Genomic DNA, 10,345 nt, shown 5'->3' with positions numbered 1-10,345 from the left:
ACGGGGTTTCACCATGTTGACCAGGATGGTCTCGATCTCTTGACCTCGTGATCCACCCGCCTCTGCCTCCCAAAGTGCTGGGATTACAGGCGTGAGCCACCGCGCCCGGCCTAGAATCTTAATGTTATTTAAAAATTGCAACTTTACCTTAAAAGTACCAGGCATGATTCTTTTTTAAAGAAGAAGTTTTGCAAAAGTTTATTCTTTTAATTCAAAATATTTAAACAGTAATATTTAAAGATTTTTTTTCTCCAAGTTTATAAACTTCTGTTCTCATGTCGCACAGTTCATCTAGTTTGTGTCTTCAAGTAGAGTTGACTTTTTCCAGCAAAGTCACCTGAATTTTGAGCCCTTTGATCTCACGAATGAAACCCTTGTTTTATCTGTGAAACCATGTGTCTACAAAAACTACAAATACTTAGCTCGGCATGGTGGCACACGCCTGTGGTCCCAGCTGCTCTGGAGGCTGAGGTAGAAGAATCGCTTGAGCCTGGGAGGCAGAGGGTGCAGTGAGCCAAGATCAAGTCACTGAACTCCAGCTTGGGCAACAGAGTGTGACAAGCTATCATCCTGTATAAGGCATCCCCAGATAAGATTAGTGGTTTTTTTTGTTTTGTTTTGTTTGTTTATTTTTTTCAGGCAGGGTCTCCCTAATATTACCCAGGCTGGTCTGAACTCCTGGCCTCAAGAGATCCTCCTGCCTCAGCCTCCCAAAGTGCTTGGATTACAGGCGTGAGCCACTGCGCCCGGCCCAGGAAAGTTTGATACTATAAGTGTTTTGGATGCCTCATCATCTTTCAAGGTGAATATTCAGCTTCTCTGTATGTACTAAACTCTGTAATGTATATGGCTTTCTAAAAACTGTAACACTCAGGGTTTCACATGTAGCTATACTTTGAATAACTACCACAGATTACATACAATGATATTGTACCCCCAGATTTATCCATAAATGTTGTAATTCATCTTGAATTTTAGACTATAGTTCTTAACATGAAATCTAGTATATCAAAATTCAAATGGTTTGTCATATACAATGCATAGTTGTCAACATATCACACAAAGTGAAGAAATAAGCATTCTTTTAAATGTTTTCTCTAAATCTGCTTTTAAAGATTTTTAATACTAGCTCAATACAACAAAAATCTTAAACTTTATAATAATTAGTTCTTTGTAGATGGCAGTAATATGAGTTGGTCTACATTACCAAGAAACTATTGCAAGGAGATCAAAGGGAGATCCCCCCCACCCGGTAAATTGTTATATCAGAAATTCACAGGAGTCATGTCAGTAATTTCTTACATTAGAAGAGAGGAAGGGGATACAGTAGATCATTGTATTTATGGACTTTTTTTTAACATTAGTCTTCCTGTTTTGCTGAGCAAGAATCAGTTGTTCATCTTTTTTCTTTGTCATTGAAGAGGAAAAATTTACCAGGAGAAGCAGATTCTTAAATTATTATTTCATACAATTTTAGGAAATTCCTTTTGCTATAAGTTGAATCCCCTGCCAAAATGACAACCTTAATTTTCACAATGGGCCATTGTTTAACATTGAGGTCACCGTTTTTTTTGGAGAGGGGGAACAAACCCTCATTCTGTCATCCAGATTGGAGTGCAGTGGTGTGATCTCTGCTCACTGCAACCTCTGCCTCCCGGGTTCAAGCCAGTCTCCTGCCCCAGCTTCCCAAGTAGTTTGGGATTACAGGTGCATGCCAACACACCCAACTAATTTTTGTATTATTATTTTTATTTTTAGTAAAGATAGGGTTTCACCATGTTGGCCAGGCTGGTCTCCAACTCCTGACCTCAAGTGGTCCACCTGACTTGGCTTCCCAAAGTGCTACAGGCGTGAGCCACCATTCCCAGCCTGACTTTTCATTTTGTGTATTAATTTCAACAGGGGCAAGATTTCCTCCTCCCTGGAATAGGGTCCTATTCTGTGCTTCATAACACATTGAATGATTTGAATAACTTGGAAGGCTTTTTTACCTGCCCTCACGTAGGTTCATAGATTTTTATTTGACTGCTTCTGTTTTGCCCCCTATATGAAAAACCTAAGTAATAGTAACAAAACATTTTTGCATTCTTTCTTGACATGTAAATTTGGTGAATTTCTTTCTTTTGTAGGAGCTTCTTGGGTGCAGAGAGTTGTTACCCGTCTGGGTAATTCATGAAATTAGGTCAGGCTCTTTAGAACTGCCTTTAAGGTTCCTTTTTATTCATTGAGGAAGATAAGGCTATATTAAAAGAATGGGCTGTTTGAAGCAAATACATTAGAATGCTTTCTTCTGGTCACAACCTTGAAAATAGGTTTTGATACTCTGTGTCATTAAGAGACAACCAGTGTTTGGGTATGAAATGCCTCTGTCTTATTCTCAAAGCTCAATCAAGACACCCAGTAAGCCACATAATATGTTAAAATGGTAAGCTTTCTTGTAAGGTCTGTTTTGGTTTAAGAAACATATAATAACAACAACGAATAATACACAGTCACACACACACACACACACACACACACACACACACACGCACACACCCAAAACTCCACACTTTTTGGTATTGGGCCAAAATAAATAGATAGTGGCCGTTCTTTCTTTTGTCAGTGGCAATTTAATAGTTACACATTTGAATTCCCAGAGAAAAGTTTTCATATGTAACTCATTCATTTAAAAAGTATTAGAAAACCTGCTATATGTCAAGTATTCTGCTTGCTACTAGATGTCCAGCTGTAAGCAAGCAGATGTGATTGTTGCCCTTTGGAATTTCTAATCTGTTCATGGCACATTATCACCGGCAATCTATGAGCATAGGCCCTGCTCTAGTTTTACTTAATTTCTATTTTTTTTTCTTTTTAACTTCCTTCCCCATTACGCTTCCGTGAGCATATACTCTGACATACATACCCTTAGAAATGTATTTGTCCTCAAAGATAATGTAATGTTTATGTCTGTTCTACATGTATGTTAATGGTATTGTAGGTATCAGTTTGTGCCTTTTTTCACCCAGTACCATTATATTTAAGCCCTAGTCATCAGTCATTGCATCTGACTGTGTTATTTTTCCATTATCTGCATCCAACACAGGCTTACTCATTTCCCCATGTGTGGAACCTGTATTGCATCTCAGGCCATGACACAATGCTTCAGATACACCTTAAGGACCTGTGCAAATATTTCTTTGTAGTACTTACCAAAGAGTGAGAATCTGGGTCATTGGTAAGCATAGTGGCTCACCAAGCAGTTTACAAAGATTCCCATTCCCCCCCCTCCATTCTCACCAGCACTTGATAATACTCAGCTTTCTAATTTTTTTTCTTTTAGTTTTGATGTATTATTTCTTGATTCCTCTGATAGTTGGTGAGGTTGAGCCTTTTTTCATATACTTGTTAGCCATGTGAATTGCTTATTCCTATCTTTTGTTGATTGTTCTTAAGTTACCCAGTTTTTTCTTGTTTTTGCTAAGGTTCCTTACAGACAGTTTGGGAAGATGAAATCATCCAAACAGGACATTTTTCATTTAAGAGAAATCTTTTATTTGAATGAAACTAAATCTACGAATGTTGTCTTTTGTAGATGCTTTAAAAATTAGTTTTGCTCTTTAGGTCTGTGTCTGCCTGGAATTTGCTTTCTGTGTTCCAAGACATAGGGATTCAACCACTTTACCCCACGTGGTAAGTTTTCTCAGCACAATCTTCTAAAGAATCCATCCTTTCCTACTGCTTTGAGAAACCAGCTTTGTCCATCCCTAGTCCCATTCATGTAGGGGTTCATTTATAAGCTCTGTTACTAGGTCTATTTGTTTCTCTGCCAGCACCACTCTGTCTTTATTACTTTGCCTTTGTGCAATGTGTCTTAATATCTGGGAGGGAAAATTCCTACCTACCCCATATATAGATACCAGTTTGTGCCTTACTTTTATATACCCAAAGAGGTTTGTGTGTGTGTGTGTGTGTGTGTGTGTGTATGTGTGTGTGTATGTGTGTGTGTGTTTATACATACATATATACCTTTGCTCTTTATCGACATTTTTTGATAACTTTATTAGTAAATGATTGACATACTATGACTGAAATATCTAAGATAAAACTCAATGTTTTTAATATATATATTCACAAAGTTGTGCAACAATCACCGAAATCAGTTTTAGAACATTTTCATTACCCCAGAAAGAAACCCCCTACCCTTTAGTCATTATTATTCTCCATCCCTCCTGTTCTCATTCCCAGACAACCACTAATCTACCCTGTATCTCCATAGATTTGCCTATTCCAGATATTTTTTGTAAATGGAACCATACAATAAATGGTCTTCTGTGGGCCAGGCATGGTGGCTCCTTGTAATCCCAGCATGTTGGGAGGCTGAGGAGGAGGATGGTGAAGGCCAGAATTTAGCAATCAGCCTGGAGAACCTACTGAGACACCATCTCTACAAAAATTTTAAAAATTAGCTGGGTATGGTAGTACATGCCTGTAATCTTAGCAACTTGGGAGGCTAAGGTGGGAAGGTCACTTAAGTGCAGGAGTTTTGGAGATTATAGTGAGCTATGCTCACACTAGTGCACTCCAGCCTGGGCAACAAAAGGAGAGCCTGTGTCTTAGAAAAAAAAAAGAAAAGAAAAAAAAGAGGTCTTTTATGGCAGGCCCCTTTAACATAGCATAATGTTTTGAAAGTTCATCCATATTGTAGCATGCATCAGTATTTTGTTTTTATTGCCAAATAGTATTCCATTTTATGGGTATATATACTACATTTTGTTCATTCATTAGTTGGTGAACATTTGGATTGCTTAACATTTTTCAGCTATTGTGAATAATGCCGCACATGTAGGTAGAAGTTTTTCTGTGTACCTGGGTTTTCCTTTCTCTTGAGAGTAGAATTGCTTTGTCAAATGGCAACTCTGTTTAAGTTTTGAAGAAAATACCAGACTGTTTTCTAATGTGGCTGTATGATTTTTCTTCCCATCAGCAGTTTATGAGGGTTCCAATTTCTCCACCTGCTAGTTAACCTTTATTATTATGTCTTTTTGATTATGGCTATCTTAATGGAGATGAAGCTGTATCTCATTGTGGTTTTGATTTTCATTTCCTTAATGACTGATGATGTTCGGCATCTTTTCACATGCCCATTAGTCATTTGTATATCTTTTTTGGAGAAATGCCTATAAATCCTTTGGCCTATTTATTAATTGGGTTGTCTTTTTATTGTTGAATTGTAAAGCTTCTTTATATTTTCTCACATTCAATAGGTTGTCTTTTCACTATCCTTGTGTCTTTGGAAACATAGAAGTTTTTAATTGTGAAGTCTAATTTATCTTTATTTTTTCTTTGTTGCTCATGCTTGCAGTATCTTCTCTAAGGAAACATTTGCTAAGCCAAGGTGGCAAAAATTTATGCCTATTATTTTCTTCTGAGGCTTCATAGTTTAGATCTTACATTTAGTCTTTGACCCACTTTGAGTTGATTTTTTTACAAGATGTAAAGTAGGTGTAGAATTTCATTCTTTTGCATGTGGATATCAAGTTGTCCCAGCACCATTTGTTGAAAACACTTCTTTCACCGTTTGTTCTGGCACTCTTATCAAAAATCAACTGACCATAAATGTCAGGTTTTTTTCTGGATTCTCAGTTCTTATTCCTTTAGATATATTTGTCTGTCCTTATGCCAATACCATACTGTCTTGGTAACTGTTGCTTTATTGTAAGTTTTGAAGTTGGGAAGTGTGAATCTTCTTTCTTTCTTTTCAGTATTGATTTGGCTATTCTGGGTTCCTTGAGCTTCTTTATGAATTCTCTGCATTTTGTTTTTCTTGATTATAAGTGAAGGAGTTTTTTTTTCTTTTCCTTAGTTTTTTTATTTTATTTTCTATAGACCTTTATACTTTTATATAAATTTTATAATTACTTTTGAGTTCCTCAAATTTCTGCTGGAATTTTGATGGGAATTACCTTGAGATTTTCGTTTTAGGAGAGTTAATATTCTCAATGCTATTAAGTCAGTCTTTCCATTTTTTAATCTTCTTATTTAAAATGTTTCTGCATAAAGGTTTTCTGCATTCTATTTTATATTAATTCCTAGATAGCTATTTTGGTTGTGGGTGCTATCTTATTTTATTTTATTTTGCTGTATTTTTAGTTGTTTAATTCTAGCTAACATGGAAATGTATCAGTTTCCCTAAGTTCATGCATTTGCCAAAATTGCTGAGAAGTCTCATTTGTTTTAATGCTTTCTAGATTCTTTTGTTTTTCTGTCAAGGTGATTATATCATCTACCAACCATATTGTTTTGTCCCTATATATCTATTAAGAAAACCATGTGATTTTTTTTTCCTTTAGTTCATTAATATGAATTACTTTGGTTTGACATTGGAAGATTTATTATTCTTGTCTTCCAACTGGATTTTGTATTTGTATTTATATACACTTTACATGTTGTTTCTTTTTTTTTATTTTAAGGTTTTTAAGGTTTTTTCATGCATGTTCAAAGTGAAATGGACTTACAGTTCTAAGTTTGGGGATAAAGGTTATGATAGCCTCAGAAAGCAATTGCTGAGCAGCATTCATTTTCTAGAATAACTTATCTGTTCTTTGAAAGTATTTTACATGAAGGTGGTCTTTGATGTCCATTTGAAGGTCTAATGGTTATTTGCATATTCTAGCCTTTGTGCCAATTTTGTCCTTTTATATTACTCAAAAAAAAATGTGAATTTTGTCTAGGTTATTTATTGACACATGATATTCTTTCGTTTCTAGAAACTATGTCTGTAGCTGAAAGTCCTTTTTCCCCTAGTACACTATTTTGTTTATTTTGCTTATCTCTTTCTTGTGGTCGGTCTTGTGTGAGTACAAAACAGTGGTTATGTGTTTAGGTCACAGAATATGTCATGTACGTATCAGTTCCATTTATCAGATGTGTGGCATTAGGCAACTTAGATAACTATTCTATGCCTCTGTTTCTTCGATTGCAAAATGGCTATAATAATAGTCCCTATAGCAGAGCATTGTTGAAAAGATTAATGTGTGAAAAGTGTTTAGAACAGTGCCTGACACTTCGTAGGGGTTCAGTTAATGCTGTTTGCTATTAGTGGTAGTGGAAGCCTTTTCTTAAAATCAACTGTTGGTTTTCCATTGCTTTTTGTTCTTTGTTTTGTTGATATCTGCCCTTAATTTTCTTTTTCTTGTTTCTTTGTGCTTATTCTCTCCTTAAGTTGGACACTAATTAATATTTAAAGCTAGATGTTTGCAATGGATAATTATAACTCCTTTAGATATGCCCTACACTCATTTTTCTGATGATTATATCAGACATTAAGAGTCACACTTATATTCATGCTTTCTTCTGTGTCTTAAGCTTTTCAGTATCAGTTAGCATCCTCAACAAGTCAGATACCCCAGCACATTTTTACCTCTTAAATAGTTCCTAACTCTTTTATCAATCCTCTTCGTACTCATATTCACTAAAGTTTTACTCTGGATTTTTAGGGATATACTTTATCTTCACCATCCTTGCTCCCATTGCTCACTTGTACAAAAAACTTCATATTAACGATTCTCCTTTATTTCTCATATCTCAGGTATCTCACAGAATTCCCTTGGGGTTTTGGAGGTTTTTGTTTGTTTGTTGTTGTCTTTGAGAAAGACTGTCACTCTGTATCTCAGGCTGGAGTGTAGTGACTCAGTCACAGCTCACTGCAACCTTGACCTCCCAGGCTGAAGCAGTCCTCCCACCCCAGCCACCCTGGTAGCTGAGACTACAGGCACACACTACCATGCCGGGCTAATTTTCGTATTTTTTATAGAGATGGAGTTTTGCTATGTTGCTCAGGCTGGTTTTGAACTCCTGGGCTCAAGCAATCCTCCCAGCTCAGCCTCCCAAAGTGTTGGAATTACAGGTGTGAGTCACTGTGCCTGGCCTTCTCTTGGATTTAACTCCTTCTTCCTTGCTGGAGTTTTTCAAAGACAGACTTGATTTGGTTAAGTCTTAGAGTTTTTGTGTGCCTGCAGATCGTTATCTCTCTCTCTCCCTCTCTCTCTCCCTCTCCCTCTCTCTCACCCTCTCTCTCTCACTTGTGATAGAGATAGTGTCTTCCTATGTTGCTGAAGTGGTCTTCCCACTTTGGCCTCCCAAAGTTCTGGAATTACAGGCTTGAGCCACCACACCCAGCCCAGATAGCTTTATCCTCATATTAAAGCCATATTTTTGCTCTATGTACAATTCTAGATTAAAAGTTTCATTTCTTCTTTAGCTTAATTATCTCTCCATTGTCTTTTGGCTTCTAGTGTTGATATTGGAAAGTCATATGTTCATCTGATCTTTTGTAAGTAGTTTGTTTTTTTTGGTACTCTGAGCTGTTTCAATCTGACCTTTTTTCCCCCTTTAATTCTGAGAAATTATTGGATAGTCTTTGTCTTTATTTTCTCCTTGGGACTTCTATAGTATGGATATTGATATTTCTACTTATTGTTATCTATTAATTTTTTTTATTTCTTAATTCCCACACAAAAAAATTCATATTTGTAAATTATTCACCCTGATCTTTTTGCTTGCTGATGTGCTTTTTAATTGTGACTGCTCAAGCAATTCACTGTGCCCAGCCCTACATGAGTTTTAGAAGAAAAAGCTGGACTTTAAAGCTTAACAGGGTATTTCAGTGATTCTTTTTTTTTTTTTTTTAAAGAATGAGATGTTTTTTTCTGCAGTAACCTGCTCACATTATACTAAAACTTAGATTTGTTTTGTTTATACTTTTTGTGAAATTTTTTTAAACCTAGAGAAAAAGTATTCAATTAACTTTTGAAAGTAGGTCTGAGTTGCTGCCCTATACCAGGCCTGTTATTAGGAAAGTGATCGTTTGCAAGTTGTTGTCATTAAATAAGGCCCAATTATCTGGCTTTTGGGCATTGGATGTGGGAATCGTTCTGTCAACATTAAGAAAGTGAGGCTGGACGTGGTGGCTTACGCCTGTAATCCCAGCACTTAGGGAGGCCGAGGCAGGCAAATCACAAGGTAAGGAGTTCGAGACCAGCCTGATGTTACAACATGGTGAAACCCCATCTCTACTAAAAATACAAAAATTAGCTGGGTGTGGTTGCAGGCACCTATAATCCCAGCTACTAAGGAGGCTGAGGCAGGAGAATCACTTGAACCCAAGAGGCAGAGGTTGCAGTGAACCCAGGTTACATCATTGAACTCCATCCTGGGGGACAGAGCGAGACTCCATCTAAAAAAAAAATGAAGTTATCTTTTCATTAAACTAGACTCTGGCACTTCAGTTTTTCTCCTCTCTGCTTCTTTCCTTTGGTGTTCATCCTCAGAAGCTTCTTCACAGCATTATATGTGTTCAACCAGCCAGATTTATTTCAAAACTAGTTTATTATAGTGTGTAAAAGTTTTTCTGTGAGGCACAGTGCCTCACACCTGTAATCCCAACATTTTGGGCATCCAAGGCAGGCAGATCACTTAAGGTCAGGAGTTTGAGACCAGTCTGGCCAGCATCATGGAACACTATCTGTACTAAAAATACAAAAATTACTTGGGTATGGTGGTGCATGCCTATAATCCCAGCTACTCTGGAGGCTGAGGCAGAAGAATTGCCTCAACCCAGGGGGCAGAGGTTGCAGTGAGCCAAGATCATGCCACTGCACTCCAGCCTGGGCAGGGAAGCGAGACTCCATCTCAGAAAAAAACAAAACAAAACAAAAAACATACAAAAAAAGTTTTTCTGGCTAAGAGGTAAATTATAGGCCCATAGTTTAGATATGTACCGTGTACTTATAAATCAAGCTTTTTAAAAGGCTGTTGTGGCTCAGCAATAAATGATATATCAGGTCATTGGGGTTGAGAAATAACGATAGGCAGATATTAAACAGATAACATTGATATTATACCTTGTACCTAATCTTTCTGCAGGTCATTTCCTCCTCTGGAACAGACCCTTTGAGTCTTTACCCTTCCATCCTCTTCAACAGGCACTTTATCCTCCTAACTGGGATAGTAAATTTGTAGCCAGAGACTGTAGTAAACATCACTAATTTATCACATATCTTTTGCCGGCCAAGCCTGGTGCATGCCTTCATTCTCAGCACAACACTTCAGGAAGCCCTCAATTAAACTTAGCAGATGACACCTAGTTGTCATTTCTGTCCCAATTTTTGTTCCAACCAGAGTAAGCCATTAACTTATTCAGGCTATATTTTGAAGGCTAAAAAGGAATAAAGGTGTAGAAAACAATTAAAACATTTCCTAATATCCAAGATGTTTTTCTGCCCTTCCCTCACCTTTTGAAGCCCTTTGTGTTATACTTACCCTTGTTTTTCTCTTGCTGTGCTTTTTCTGCTGTTTCATATAA

General features: G+C 37.0%; 1 protein-coding gene across 4 annotated transcripts in view; it reads left to right on the top strand.

The window, feature by feature from the left end:
- The window catches only part of ABHD17B (abhydrolase domain containing 17B, depalmitoylase), a 48,011-nt gene that overhangs the window by 28,106 nt on the left and 9,560 nt on the right, over positions 1 to 10,345 (top strand). The window contains exon 1 of one of the 4 annotated variants that reach the window (XM_017506383.2): positions 674 to 802. The exons of the other annotated variants lie outside the window; for them this stretch is intronic. The gene's annotated coding sequence lies outside the window, so the exon portion shown is untranslated. Of the gene's footprint in view, positions 1 to 673; positions 803 to 10,345 lie in introns of those variants that run through there. 4 annotated transcript variants of the gene reach the window in all.

The sequence above is a fragment of the Cebus imitator genome, unplaced genomic scaffold, assembly GCF_001604975.1.
Source record: "Cebus imitator isolate Cc_AM_T3 unplaced genomic scaffold, Cebus_imitator-1.0 Scaffold355, whole genome shotgun sequence".
NCBI classification, from domain to species: Eukaryota; Metazoa; Chordata; class Mammalia; order Primates; family Cebidae; genus Cebus; species Cebus imitator.
The sequence above is the reverse complement of the archived record's forward strand: the minus strand, read 5'-3'. Positions and strand labels throughout refer to the sequence as shown.